The sequence below is a fragment of the Monodon monoceros genome, unplaced genomic scaffold (genome assembly GCF_005190385.1).
Source record: "Monodon monoceros isolate NGI ecotype Baffin Bay Population unplaced genomic scaffold, NGI_Narwhal_1 Super_Scaffold_11, whole genome shotgun sequence".
Taxonomy (NCBI): Eukaryota; Metazoa; Chordata; class Mammalia; order Artiodactyla; family Monodontidae; genus Monodon; species Monodon monoceros.
The window spans coordinates 21538091-21554718 of record NW_021703767.1 but is presented as its reverse complement, the minus strand read 5'-3'; the positions used below and the strand labels follow the sequence as shown (position 1 = coordinate 21554718).

Sequence of the window (16628 nt, the reverse complement as noted above, 5' to 3'; positions counted from 1 at the left end):
TTGTGTGACTATTACATGTTTGCTTTATAATGACTACATAAAGTGTACATTTGTTTTATGCATTTTCATTAATATATTACTTCATTTCATTATAAAAAGGATAAAACAATCTATTTTGTCTACTAAATTATGGAGTTTTTGCTATAGGATTATATTGACTGTATAATACAGATTGTATACAGATGTGTTAAACTACATCTTAAATTCAAGTAAATTTTGAAGATGATTTATTTTCTCTCTCCATGGAGTTCCTGAGGATGTTTGTTTACTCTATCAAGTCTAACAGCAAATGAGCTAGAGTTTAAAATAAGAGCTGCTATACAACATCTGAAGGATCTTTCAGAAATCGTTTAGTCTCAGAATACAAATGGACCATATCTAAGTACCATTTGAAAATATATTCTGATTATGAAAATGGAACACTGTATTCTTTTTAAAAATATGGAACACTTCATGAATTTGCATGTCATCCTTGTGCAGGGACCATGCTAATCTTCTCTGTATCGTTCCAAAACACTGTATATTAACAAAAGCTATCATTAAAATATAAACTTTTTATAAGAATAAAATATAACTATAAATATTTCATTATAATATATAAAATATATTTAATTATATATATTATACACTATATAATATAATATTATATATCAGTATATATTGATTATAATGTCTATATTGTATTTATTATATAATTATGTTTATATTTCATTGTAATTAATCTCATCTCTATAATTAATCTGATTTTATTTTGGTACATATTTAGATGTTCATATTACCAATTTGACCGATACTATACTTAAAAAAAAAAAAAAAAAAATGTTTTAAATGCTGACTCAGCTGTCTTGGAGAATTAATTTTGTAGTGCAAGGTCAATAAACCATTAACTTATTGTTTGATCAAATTCAAAGAAATTTATTTTGTCTCAAAATTAGTTGGTATATTCAAAGGAATAAAATGATTCTCTGTGCAACATCTTCCAGGACAGTGTCAACATCAATTTCTCTAAGTGTATTTGTGGCAGAAAATATGCATGCATTTTTTCAGCAGCCAAAGTAGTAGACTATAGTATTAGTTAGAAATATCCATTCAGAGAAGCTCTAAACACCTTTACTGTTAGGGGGAAGTCTTCCAACCATATGTGTTAAATGGAAATACATATCTACTCTCCTCCTCTAGTAACTTAACCTATAGGCATGTGACTGAGGCTTGGGCAATGGACACTTTACCTGATAGCTGACTGCTGAGAAAGTAACGCAAAGATGCAGAGGCAGTTGGATGTTAATAGTTAATAGTTTTCTTGGTTGACCTGAGGTTTAGAGGCAGAAGGAGAAGTGCCCAGTGTAGCAAGAAGTGTCCAGTGACAAAAGTGGTGATGACAGCAATAACATTTTAATCAGAGAGATCTTGCTGTTTGCAAAATGTTGTACTCTAGACCTCAGTTCCTGGACATTTTGCAAGAATTCATCACATTCTTTGGACAATTCTGTTTATGTTTAAGTTACATAGATTGGCTTTCTTTTTGGTTTCAATCAAAGACTAACTTGTAAAGGGAGAAAGCATTCTTTAGCATTGAATTTTACTGTGTTGTGATATATTGTATCACATATATTGTATGTGATCATATAATACTGATAGATTTTTTACTGCTATAAGTACTACTTCCTTTGTCTTACACAATGATAACAGTCAATTTTGTCTGCATTGTCACCCCTTTTTGAGAGCTTATGGTTTTTTAAATGTGTTCATCTTTCAAGAAAGGCTTGCATTTACTAGGTAAATGGCATGTGATTCTTTTGACCTTGCATAATTTTAGTAATCAAAATTGAGGAAAGCTCTTGAGCCAAGAAGACATGAGAAAGCCCTTACAAGAGTCTCTTTTAGACACCTGCAAGTGGAGAAAACTGAAAAGTGCAGTTTTCACTGGCCTTTCATCTACAAGAATGCAAGATATACCATTTGCCTCCTCTGCAGCATATAAAATAATAATCATGCTTTTTGCAGAATAGAGCTAAAGCAGAACAAATTAGAATGGAATTGGATAACCAAATAATAATAACCAAATAATTACCAAGCAACCTGAAAATAATGTAATGGAGTAATTTAAAATGTTTTTTGTAGAAATGTGATTTGCCAGATAATTTTTTGAGGTAGCACTTGCATTTTCAACAGTTTCCTCTCTTAATATCTATGATTATCTGCATAGACATTAAATTGAAAAACTTATTTACTGTATTCATTTTCTCAGAGAATTATTAAAAGAATACCACAAATCTGAGTGAAGACCCTCTATGAATCCACACTAATTCTGACATTGGACTATCCATGTTCCTGATGTTATTCATGGCTAGTTTCATGTATACTGCAAGATCTTTAACTCAGAGCATAATTACAGATGGAAAGAAAACAGAGAGGAATAAAATACTTCTTTTTCTGAACAAAATGAATATAAAAATTCTATATTATTTTAGGTGTTTTATAGAATTATTAATAGTAGATTGTGCAAACTCCAAGAGCTTTTATACATTCAGTGGGGAAGGTGAACTTTGGCTAATAAATGTATCTTGAAATTTGTCAGTGGGAAATTTAGTGCTGTATGCTATTATCTAGATGAGAAATTTAAAAGTTTATTTAAAAATTGCTGCAAAGTAATAGGTCTAATAAACAAGAGGTAGTTTTGAGCCATTCACATGAAGGAGAATCAGATAAAATCTTCAGCCACTCTAATTAATGTTAGCTGATGTTATAGACATTTAAGCACACCTATTAAAACACAGAGGGAAAATCAAAGATGAGAAAAGCAAGTAATAGTATTTCAGATATTTTATTCTCAGTTTATTTCTAACACAATATAATTTTCTTAAATGAAATTGAATATGATCTCTCTGGCATACTTATGATTGAAATGAATTCTTACGGTTAAAAAATGGACTTGTTTCTGACATTGGTAACCACACATATAATTTCAGTAAGAATGTAATCAGGATATTGCAGTTGCCTTAACTTATTAAAATTGCCATTATGCAATTATCTTACTAATTGTGATTCATATATATATTCCATAATTCCCTTATTCCATATATGTATACCACAGTATGCAGGTGATCAAATTATTATGCAACATTTTATTTCTGTCATTATTTTGCATTGCTTATTTCTCTGGTTAAAAAAGTTTTTTTTGTTTGTTTGTTTTTGTATAACAAAAAGTGGATCCAGACTTTCCAACAGTTCTAGAAAAAATCTGGTATGTTTTAAATGTACACACTATAGAATTTTAAATCACTAATAGCACTGATTTTTACTTCATAAATTCTTATTCACCTGCAGTGAATTTAAATATGTAACTTGCAGTTCCTTGGATACATGCAATACTTTACTTTCTAAGAAAATATGTAGAACTTTAAATTTTATATATGAATTGCCACAAAAGATGGCATATGGTCATGTGGAAGATTTTAAATTGTTCTCTTATGCATTAAACATTGTTATAATCAGTTTTACAATATAAAAATATTAAATTTACAAAAGAGTGTGTCCAATAACTGTCCCAGTCTTCCAATAAGGAGATTCAATGTAATCACTCAAGTTGCTAGGATTCATGCCCTGTCTTTGACTTATGCTATAGTAGTGAGTCTTGTGACTTTTCTAAAAGAAAAATAAGTTTTGAGATGGTATTTTTGTGCTTTTCCTTTATCACAACAATTTCCATTAATTACATGCTAATCAATAATACATAAAAGCTATATCAGTTACAGAATATAGCAAATTTAAAATACTATATGACATAAACAATTTATGTCTATTTCCTGATATTTCTTGGGAAATATTTTTTTCTCTTCACATTTGTTGACACCTGTATATTCAACTTTTTAAAAATTTTGGATATTTATAAAATATTAATTAGTACTTATTTATTAATTAATATACTTTAAAATATATACTAACTAAAGTTGTATAAAGATGTACTCAGTTTTCAACTAATATTTTTTCTATTCCAAGATTCTACCCAGAATGCTATATTACAAGTAGTAGTCACGTCCACCTAGACTCCTCCTCCACTTGGCTGTGATGGTTTTACAGACTTTCCTTGTTTTTGATGACCTTGATGGTTTTCAAGTCATACTGGTCATCTATTTTCTCTCAGAGGAACTTTATTGACAATTTTTTTCATAATTAGACTTTGTTTGGGTGTTTGGGGGAGGAGAATCTCAGAGGAAAAGTCTCATTTTCATCATATCATGAGGCTATATACTATCAGCATGACTTATCACTAATGATATTAACATTGATGACTTCAGTAAGGTAGGGTTTGTCAGGTTTCTCACTTTAAATTTACTCCTTTTCATTCTTTTGAATACTGCATTATTTGGTAGGAAGTCACTGTGCATGTTTCCTTTTAGATACATAGATAGAGTTACAAATCTATCAATATCTCTATATTCCTAAATTTGTCAATATCTATACACATCCATCTATCTATCTATCCATCTATTAATCACCTATCAATCTATCTACCTCTATATAAATCTACTTATCTATATCTATCTATTTATCTTTCTATCATCCTATTATATATATCAATTTGCAACTATATTAAGCTAAACATGGGATCATACTGATGTCTCCAAATCTATTCCATTATCACATGGGTCATTCTAGGTTTTCCCCCTTGTTTATCTGTAATTTCCTACTTCAACAGTGAGAGTCCTGGATCCCTTCATTTACCTTCCATTTACTTAATATTTAATCCCAGTGTATACACTGTCATCAGAATTGTTATCCTGTACCACCATGGGAATTTTATCAGTTAGAGTACATTGCTATGTAGAGCTCCTTTTGACATTACTTTTCCAGACTAAACTTATGTCCAAAGTTACTTAGGTTAGTGATTTTTCACTAACCTACTCCAGTCAGTTTCTTTAATATATTAATGATACAGTCAGATTGTTTTGTCAGAGTGCATTCCTTACTGGGACCTCTTAAAAATAAACAAATAAATAAACTTAATACATTAAGATTCACTCTTTGTACTGTACATCTATAGCTTCAACACATACATATTATCATATATCCACAACTACAGTATCATAAAGAAAATCTCATCACCTTATAAAATATTCTATGGGTTGACCTATTCAACCTCTTCCCAAATCCCTGGGAACCACATATCTTTTAATGAATGAAGGCTCTTATTGCTCTATATCCGTACCAAAAAAGGGTATTGTAAGGTTTTTTTTAGCTATTTTAGGAGGTATGTAGTGTCATTTGAATTTGAATTTTCTTGATGATAAATGGTGTAGAGCATCATTTTACATGTGTATTTGCCAACTATAGCCTTTTGGCACAATTTCAGTAAATATTAAAGAATAAAAATTAAAGAAAACTCACACCTAAATTTAGTTAGCTACAATGCCATAAATGAACTGTGAAGTGTCATAAACAAAGGATCTTAATAGGCATTAACTGTATTAAAAATGACAACATGTATATTAGTAGCTTCAACTACATGAAATAAGTAAAAATAGTAGACAATAAATTTGTGCCATACTTTGTTGAATCTATTCAAAATACTTTAATGTGAGTAAATCTCACAGCTTTGTAAAACATACTTTATAATACCATAACTACAGTCATTTTTAAGGTTAAATTATCATTAAGTTACTTTCCTAAGAGATGTCACGACTAATATGATAAAGGACTTATTTCAGTTTGAGCATAGCCTTTGCCTGGCTTACTGATCTCTTTTTAACAAGAACTATTAAAAACTACTTGGCCTATATTAAGTTAAATACATATTTATAGAAAGCTGGCGGCAAGGAGAAAGATATTTAAAAAAGTCAAACTCACATAAAACATTTGAAGAAAGATCTCTTTACGGTTTTAAGTTGCTCATTCATTCATATTTTATTCAGCGAATCTATTTTAAGTTTATCTTTGGTTTCAGACAATTAAAATTCATTTTTTTGTGACTATGTTACCCAGTTCAGATGTTATTATATTTTTATTTCTTAAATAATAGTGTCATTCAATTTATTATGTATTTAAATATGCATACTTAACAATACATTGAATGATTACTGTGTATCTGGTCCTGTCCTAGGTGTGGAAATTGTCAGTAAAGAGGCCAAAATTCTGACCCTTGGAGGTTACATTTTAGTGGAAGAGTCAGAAAATAAATATGATTAATGCATAAAATATATATTATGCTACATTGTAATATATGCTAGACTGTGGGGGTTTTATGTGAGATTTTTGCCATGTAAATATTTAAAGTTTTACATGGTGTTATTGGAAATGTTAATCCAAAAGGTGAATTTTCAGTAAAGACCTAAAGGTAATGAGTGCCGTTCCTGCAAATATTTGGAGACAGAGTAAGTGCAAATGCCCTGAGACAGCAGTGTTTCTGGTCTGAGTGCTGAGGCCAGTGTAATTGAAATGGTTCTTCATGAGAGGAAATCAGTAGGTAATGTCAAAGGGACAAGAACCCTATTTTTTCCAAAGTGAGGTGAGAAGACATTAGAGATTTTTAGTAGATACATATCATGCTCAGATATATGTTTATACAATAATCATGCAGACTGCTTTGCTGAGAACAAACTGAAGGATGTAAGGGAAGACTCTGAGAGAGGAGACTATATGTTACTACTTTAATGACAGGGAAAAAGTGGAAATGGCCCGTGATTGTGGCGTGGGGCTAAGGAGAAGTACCCAAATGCTAGATATCTGCTAACAGTCAATTTGATCAAATTTTCAAAAAGACATATTGTGGGATCAGAGAAACAAAGATTTAATAAAATCACCAAGGATTTTGGCCTGAATAATTAAAAGAATATATATGCCTTTAATGGAGATGAGGAAAACTGCAGAAGAAGGCTTGGGAGAAGATCACCGTTGACCATATTAAATTTAAGATGCCTCTGTGTTACATTACTGGAGATGTTAAATCAGACATATACATCTGCAGTTCAGGGAAATTGGGCTTGAAATATAATTTTCGAATAGTCCACATATTTAGTGTATGAATATATAAAACAACGAACATAAAATAATGTTTCAGCGTCTGGAGAGAATAAGAGCTCATTGCAATACCAGGAACTCTTACCTCTCATCCCATAATGTACAGGTGTTTACACTTCCACAGTATTTTTAAAAGATCCTGTACATTTCTCTCACCAGTATACATTTAATGCTTTGGTGATAGATGTTTTCTTGGCCGAAGTTACTAGTGAATGAGTGATTCACATGTGAAAAATCCACTCAGCAGTGCTACCAATTTAAGTCGTTGATTCCTTTCTCAATATTATTGCAAGGGGTTTTAGTGATTATATTTCATTGAGTCTAAGCCACCATTATATCTAGGTTTTAATTAACCAACTGAGGTTAAGTTTATCCATATCAATAATTACAATATTGCATACATTTTTAGGGAAAATGCAATCTTTGGGGTGTTAAGTTGGTGAAAGGAGAGGTATTGAAACAGGAAAGAAAGGAGATAATAATGGCTGCAGAGCAAGAAAGCAACAAAAATGCCCTCTCTTAAAAACTGGATACTCCATATGTGATCTGTAGCTCTCAAAGAACATATGATAATTTTATGTAAATGCAACACAAATCCATACAGATATCCTGTAACTGTCATATGTCCTTTGGTTCCCAGAAGGGCAGGCATCCAAATGTGGAAACTTACAACCATGATGAAAATACGATGTGTAGAATTTTTACAACTCCTTGAACTTCTTAAAGTTGATTGTTTTCACAATTCTCAAAATAATCACAAAGTCACTTTAATAATTATAAAGTGGTAGATGGGATGAGTTATCTACTTTCTTAATTTGTCTATGGAACACAGTATGTTTTTTTTCCTAGCTATTAAAGACTTGTTAACAGTGTGGGTATGTAGAAGATAAACATGATGAAAGCACAATATGATGTTCCTACTTACATTCCACAAGTTCTGAAGCTGGAATGAGAAATGTCCACAACCACTGGATATCAGGAATTTGGTGGAATTGAGAGAATAACTTCCTCTTTCTTACCCATTCTCCTTCCCTTCATCCTTACTCTATGAAAAATATTAAGGTGGGGGTGGGAGTGCTACAATATATAAGGTATTCTTGATTCAAAGATTAAAAGTATATGATTTCTTGTGACCCATATTTAGTAACAGAAACCAGATTTACTTATCCACTTGAATTTTTAAAAAGGACAAATTGTGTGAATAAATAGCTCTCATGCCATTGGATATTAAGCAACGAAGGACATTGAACCATGAGAGAAAGGAAACAGACAAGGTATGCCTAATGATTGTCCCAGTTTATTGTCTAGAGAAAGTTTATAGGCCAAGGTACAGAAAAGTGGAACCCAGGATGTCTCTGGAAGTCTACGAGAGGTGAGAAGACCAAATTGGAAGAACAGGGAAGCCAATGCACTGAGAGTTTACAAAGAAAAGAACAGGAAGGAAAAAGCTGCAAAGAAAAAAAAACTCCAGAAATCTCTAAATGCTCCATCAAGAGTATTCAGTTGAGTATATAAATCAACATATGTGTGTGAGGAAATTACCTAAATCCAAGAAAGAATGACCTGAAAAGATTATAAGGAACAAAGCCTGAGATTTACACAGGATTTTACCAGGAACAAGCCTGCTCCCAACAGACAGAGACATTCTCTCAGTTCTTTCACATTTGCAAATTTCTGTCTCTTAATGACAAGTTAACTGAGCATAATATACTTGGAACTCCCTTCAGTTTACACAGTGTTTCAGTGTCTTTTTTCATTGAATGTAGCTGTGGAGAGTTAGAGGGAATGCCATTATCTTATTCTGTGACTAACAGGCATTTCCTACATGACATATTCTAACTTTGTTTATCAATTACTTTCTATAACTTCCCCAGTGTGTATATTTAATTTGAAAGTCCTATTTCATTTCTTATATGCTATGTGATACATTCTTGAACTGTTTTTCATTTTAGATGGTGTCCATCTATTATATAAAAAGAATTGTATTTCCTATGTCATTTATCATACTGGATACTGTTAGTCTCGCCCCCATATCACTTTCATTTGTCCAATTTCTTAGTCTTTTTCTAATTTTTCCTTCATCTTAACTGTAATAATATACATATCCCCCTCCATGCCTTTGATTAGATTTTATCAGTGACTTCTGTGTTTCTTGTGTTTTGTAATTGCACTGAAATCTCTGTTTTCATCAGATCTTTGAGGTCATGATTTCATGTTAACATGCGTTTCTAATTTTATCATAAGAGGCACTTCAGGGAATTTTTCTGTCACTTGACCCTTCAGAAATATATTCTCAGTCCTTCTTTTGCAAATTAATATACTCTTTTTCCTATAGCAAGTGTCTATAGCTGCCATATTATTTATTTCCAGCCTATTCATATTTAATCCAGAAATTTTAATAGAATATGCCCAGATATACTATTTACTTCAATACAGCATTGATGCACTAACATTTCCAATATATAACTATTATATTTACCCACCTTCAGAGCTTCACATTCTAGGGAATAGTGTTGCTTTTTAATTTTTCTATTTCTTAGGTGTGGGAATGAGCTTGGGAAGAACTCATTGGGAAGTACCTGCCAGTGTTATTTACAAATATGGCTCTATTTTCTCTTTAAAAAAATCTTATTAAATCTCCTATAACAGAGTGATCAGTAGGCAAATCTATCTTATTTCCCTGACCTTTCACTTGCTTTCACAACTCAACACAGTGCTCTATAGGGTAAAGGAGTCACTTTATAACATTATAAAGTATAAAGGTCTTCTATTTTGTTGACATTAGATATAGCTTTACTTTATGTAACAAAAGAAAAAGTCTCAACACTTAAATTTACATATAAATACATATTATCTTCTAACATATTTGGCAATATGGAGAAAGATAAAATTTTTGAAAGCAAATAATATAGTACAGATTAGAAACACCTGACTCAAGGAAAATCTTAGTGAAAGCAAACAACTATGTATGATGGCTTGGACATGAAAATGTAGAGGAATGAATGGTATATTTTTCATTATAAGAAACCCATGAAATATAATCAAGCACTTTAGACCTGAGTGTCAATGCATTTGTATGTTCCCTTTGGGTTTTAATAGGGAGCTGATGCTGTAAACAATATGTACATATTTATAAATAGCAAACATTAATTTACTTGCTTTACAGAAAGTATCACCATGATGATAGGTATAATTTTTATTAATTTAGGCTCATTATCTTAACAATTTCTCAGAGAATAATATTCTCCATGAAATGCTATGAGCCTACATCCTATTAAAATCAAAACCTTAAAGATTTTAACATATTGGCTGAGCAACACCACTCCAGATATTTATGTTATTCTTTCCCGTTGACAATCATACCCTCAGAAATTCCATATATAACGGAACAGTGTCCGAGAGCTTAGCTAAGCTCCGTGTTATTGCTGCCTTGGCAACCATTTTGTTTGACGAAGCCGACTTCAGGGAACATAAACTGACAAGTTTGTGCAAGCACAAGCCCTAGATAATAGCCTTCAGAGGCACAAGCAAATGTAAATTCCTGATGTGACTTTCCCAACAGCCCTTGTAATCAACAATCTCCTCTCCTTCCCAGTGCCTTCCCCTGTGCTCTCCTCCTTAGATAAGAGCCCTGTGGCACTTACCAAAATCCCATTCTTTTGGTTTGAACTGACAATCAGGCCTTACTCAGGAACGCCAAAGCCACCCAACGACCCCAGTAAAGGCATGTGCCTCACGTCCTGCCCCTTTCTCTGTCTGCACTTTGCCTTGACCTCCCCATGTGGCCCCTCAAGATATGGCAGGTACTTTCTCCAGAACCTGTGAATGATAAACTTCTCTATTTCAGCTTTACTTCTGGCCTGTTGTTGAACATTTGCTCACCATTCTGTACCCTATGCTCCACTTGACAACTGCTAATTTGATAGATTCATAACAAACATATAGTAGTCAAATAAAGAATATTCTTTTATTCTCCAAATTTACTAATAAATTTAGTTTATGCAAAATGTGAACATGTACATTTCTGGTTACCAAGATAAATTTTGTCAAAATATGTATATTGCTAAAGGGCAGTGTCCCTTCTTTTTGAAGCTATTTGCAATCTGTTTGAGATCAGCATTCCTTAAAAAAACATTCATTAAGATTAACATATACTGCATGCATATAAAACACATACATATACTGCTGGTGAAACATCGCATTTTGGAAGACTGAAATAAAAACATGATTATTTACTAATTTGTATGAATTTTCAAACTATGAAGAATTGAAGTTAATAAGATAAATAAATTAAAGTAAAACAAAATAAATTTGGGGTATAAGTAGTTATATTAGTAAGAGGGGAAATATAATGTCTGAGAAAAAGAATAATAAATTGTAAATGTCTCAATAGAGTTGGAAAAACTTGAGTTGAATACAAATAATATGAACAGGATGTGGTTAAACAAGTGAGTAGTGAGAAAGAAAAAAAAAAGTGGCTCCTGATATCTGGGAAGTGATCTGACCATAACTGCTAGGCCTTGGTGTTAGAAAGTACTTGGCACTCACAGCTAGGATTTGGTGTTCTCTTGTTGGGTGTGGACAGTCTCACAGAACCATGTCAACAAATTCACAATGTGTAACGTGATGAAAGGAGACCAAAGCTAAGGCCTCAGATGAAAACAAAGTCACTGTTCAAACACCCGAAGATACCAAACATTCCCTTCTCCTTATCCCTTCCCCCTCTTTCCTGACAGCATGCACCCAGAGCAAATCCTGCTTTGTGAACCAGTCACAAAGTCACCTAACACAAGCCTAAATTCTATAAGTGTTTCTAATAACATATTCATTAGATTCCCCATAATTCCCTGTGGAGCATGTTCTCTCTTGCAGTGAGCTACACACCCAACTTTGAATACAGGTATTGTTCCAATGTTCTTTTGTCCAGAAGAAATTGGGAGCATATGGGTAATATTACCATAGGAGTTAGGATGCTTTTGGTTTCATGAAGAATATGGTATCACCAACTGTGTCACTAAGGATTCTAAAAGCAAAGGATGAAACAGTCAAGGATTAGAAAAAGTTAAGGAAAGGATCATTTACTTGTGGATGGGAAGAGTAAAGAGAACAGACAAGGAATTTCAAGGCGCTCAGGAATAGTAACATCACAAAGCATTTACCACCTCTAGACTTGAAAGGGCTAAGGAAGCTATTTCTGGTCTCTAGTACCAAGGATATAGGAACTGCCTATCTGAAGCTGTAGTCTTCAGTAGAGAAACATACTCATTGCTAAAACATTGTTAGGTGATAAAGGAGAAGGGTAAAAATACCCTAAACTCTCTTCTCTCATACACTGTAATCACTAGCAGTACTTTTCTTTGGCCAAACACAAGGGAAGAAAAAGGCAAAAAATTATTGGCAGTTCCTTATGTAAGTCATTAATTATCTGGGGCACACAAGAGTTTGGACAAGGTAGAGATTGTAGAGATAGGGTCTGGAAGGGTAAACAGAGAATACCCAGCAGTCTACCTATGAGGCTTATACAAAAGATGTTGATCTTTTCACCTATGTATAACTTCATGATAAAGTTCAGTGGCAGACCTGTTTTCACGAGTTTGTGACCAGTGCAGTCACATAAGGTACCGCACTCAGAAGGGGACTAGGCTTGGTTTAGTGCTTTGCTGTCACCATCTTACAGTTCTTAAACATTTTTTTCTTAGAATTTGTGCTTTGAAGGTGAAGTTCTATGGGGCACGAAGCATGCAAGTGATGGGCAAAGCCACACTTAATATGTCTGTCTGCCATTCCTTGCCACCACATTCTGCTCTTTCTTGTCACCCATTGCCACAGACATTTGTGATGTACCCCAAAGTATGGAATTCCAGTGGATCCACAATGTGTGGGAGTTGGCAAGACAAAGCAAGCGTAACACAGGCATGTCATGTCTACAATTGAGTACAACTATTGATAGCCTCAAGAGGCTCCACTTTCTGTTCAAGCAAGAACTTTCTTCAAAAGCAAAAAGAAAGCAATGGCGCTCTAAGAAACATATATGCCTAAGGAAACCTATCATATCTTTTCTCACTCATGTCACTTCCATGACTACCCAACTATGTACACTGAAAATGATGACATAGAAGGGAAGGAAAGACAGAGTGAACCATAGATTTTTTTCTTTCAGTTCTTTCTTACTCATTAGTAAGATGAAGGGAGAGAGTGTGGGTAGAATGAGCACATATCAAGAAGTGAAATCAAAATGATTGAGTTAGTTTTGTGCAAAGTTTTCACTGTTTTGGTAAGAGCAAAATACAGATGCATGTACCAGCTATGAGACATGAATTGTGTTATTTTAGTGATTCCAAATACATGTTAAATGATGTTATATTTGCAATTAAAACTGGGATTGTATAAGAATAAATGGGAAAGGTCACGCTAAAAATTAAAAAAAAAATCATTACATTAAATTATAAATAGAAAACACCAAGACAACATAGAGACCATGGGAAAAAGGGAAAAGCTTTATATTTTGTTACTTTTAACAACACTTTCTTCCTATTTTATGAGGAAGGGGGTCTCAAATTTTTATTTTATTTTTTTAAATTATGCACTAGTCTTCCAAAATTTTGTAGTAGCTACAAAAATATACAATATCTCCATCAGCTTTCCTGTGAACCTTGTGACCTCCTTCTCTCCCATGTTTGTAATATGACCATGGAAGCTCCAAGACTATGTTCTTATTCAGAATTGACAAAACATATGAAGAGAAAGCTACCTTCTTCACATATGACTTTCTCTTTTATCAAGAAGAAAACTCAATTTCAGAAGTCTCCCACCCGCTGCTCGCAGAAGGTGATTCAAGTTCTAGTGAAAAGGAGGACAATAGTTTGAGGGCCTGGCACTGTTAATTTCTAAACAGAGAGACTCTGAGAGCAAAAAAATAGCAAGGACAAATTAGTTTGAGAAACTAGCAACAGTGTGTGCCACACCAATACCTATTAACTTACACAGACTAAAATAGCAAGTTGGCTGGTGATGTCTGCACTTTCAGTTTACTTTCCTTCTTTGCCAATTAATAACCACTACCCCTAGATTTAATTATTTATATATTTAAAAAAATCATTGTTAAATGGCTTCCATAGCAGTAGACAAATTAGAATGTTATCCATCATATTTATAAATACATACAAGTCATAAAGAGCACAACTTTTCCTGAAAGTGCAGGCTTTTATAAGTCTATCTTTCAGTTTTTATTACTTTCTAAATATTTTATTCATTATCTAACTTTATAAAAATACATCTTTTTTGGTTCACAATGTCTCATATCAGTGAACAAAAGCAAGAGCTCATTGTTTTCCTTTCTTACACCTTCATCAAACTAAATATATGGTTTACTCTAAATTGCAAAATAATAGAGGGCATTGTGGATGTGTGTATGATACATTTTGAGACTTCAAGTGCTAGATAATTTTATTACTTCATATTTGAAATAATGGTCAGATACTGCCATCTCCTGTTTACTAAATAAAGTTAAATACAAACACACACACACACACACACACCTTTGTGCATGCACACACAGGCTCAGAGGGAGAAAGTCATAAATTAGGGACTTTGAGAACAACTCCAGGTTTTTTATTATGTTGACCTCTTTTGAGTTTTTGATTTTTCAGAAGCAGAAATGTGAAATTAATTCAAATCAGTAAGTTTTTTCAAAGAATCAGAGTTCACTTAAAACAATACAAAAGCATCGATTATTTGGCCGTGATATTTAACACGAGTATTAAAGATGCAGACATTTTTCTTTCTGACAGAAAATTTAAAGATATGAATGTGTACCTCAAAAATATGTAGTCTGTTTACTTATGTGTCTTACACATTTATGGAAGCACTTAATAACTTCAATGACATTTAACATCCCTTGAATGTGTTCACCCTTAACTTTCTGTCACAATTGTTTGAAATTATTTCTAGCCTTCCTCTAGTTGACCAGATTGCACTGCTTGTGTTTTGTAGAATGCTACACACCTTAGATTCAGCAGAGCTTTCTTGTTAAATGCCAACACTTTTGTGCATCTTCTCTTCAGAACTCCATCATATTCCCCAGTCTCACAGCCATTAGCATACTAACTCCTTCTCATTCCAAGTCTTTGATATCAACATATATATTTAATTGAAAAAAAATCAAGGTCATTGCTCTATTTTATTGGCTGCCCCAAATTTCTCCTCTGACTATTCTACATTTTCTATCACTTATGTTTATTGAAAAATAGGAAAAATATTCATTCCAGATGATAAACGTAATAACCTTGAGATGACAAGAGTGTTCTAGACAGAATTATTTTTTAATTATTTATTTATTTTTTTTTGGCAGGGCCGCATGCGGCATGCAGGCTCTTAGTTCCCCGACAACCCATGCCCCCTGCAGTGGAAGCACAGTGTCCTAACCCTTGGACTGCCAGGGAAGTTCCTAGACAGAATTATTTTTAAAACTGAGTTATTGGAAGAAAGTAGTAATTTTAAAAGCCAAAATTGACTAAAGAAAATGAAACAACTTTTTAAATTGAACTTAATTGTTTTAGTTACAAGACTAAGAATTTCTAAGAATGTCATGGATATAGTATATCAGAACATGTTAGATGGCAAAAGACTATAACACAAGTCCATTTTTCCTAAAACCCAAACAGGACAAAGCAGCTGAGGCCGGCAGACTTTGGTTGTATCTGTACTACAGGGGAGAAGCAATTAGTCCTTGGAAGCCCTAAATATAGAAAAAGGTCTTATCACATTGCTATTAATCTCAAACACCATTTTATTAAAGTTGAGTGCATCCTCGTTAAACTGAAAATCTATGAGATAGGTAAATTCCCCATCTGAAGCACACTTCGTACGTCCTAGGAAATTCCTGCACAGCTGTGAGAAGCACCCATCCCCTGAACACACTGTTTGCTGTCTGGAAGATTTAAAAGGAATTGTCTCTAAAGAGCCATTAGGCCTTGACTTTAAAACACTGTAACATTGCTTCCTATGCAATTATAGAACTAATAATTCATGAGCTTTTTCACGAATTCACAGTACAAGAATAAAAATTGATTAATAATTTTGATCATTTGCTATAGAAAGCTTCATATTTTCCATATTGTCCCTTCTGCTAGTCTGTCAACTATTATAGATTAGGGCCTTTGAACATACTGCATGATTTGCTCATCAGTCTTCAGAACCATTCTTCAAACGATTTACATCAATCCATCATCTGCTTGCTTCTTATCTTCTTGAAAGTATATGTTCACCTACCACCGTGCTTTCATTTATTGGGTTGCCTAAAACATTCGTTTGGGTTTTCCTGTAACATCTTATGGAAAAACCCGAACGAACATTTTGGCCAGCCCAATACACTGGCCAACCTATTACATTGTTTCCCTTTCAAATTATCATGAATCATGAAATACAATACTTTGTTTTATTGGTTTTAACCTACCTACTTACTGTTTTTGTTTATTTAAACTGAAGCTTCTTCTTATTGCCTAGCTCTTTGCTCAGTTTTGAAAAAATTCCAGTGGGAAAGATTAACAAAGATTTCCTCCAATAAATGTTCCTAATTTTCCTTCCTGGTACATAATCACTGTTTTATTTTT

General features: G+C 33.1%; 1 non-coding gene across 1 annotated transcript; it reads right to left on the bottom strand.

Moving 5' to 3' along the window:
• Positions 1 to 435: 435 nt before the first annotated feature.
• On the bottom strand, positions 436 to 544 carry LOC114891400. Its single transcript, XR_003792507.1, has one exon. It is a non-coding gene; the product is annotated as a U6 spliceosomal RNA (small nuclear RNA).
• Positions 545 to 16628: the final 16084 nt, after the last annotated feature.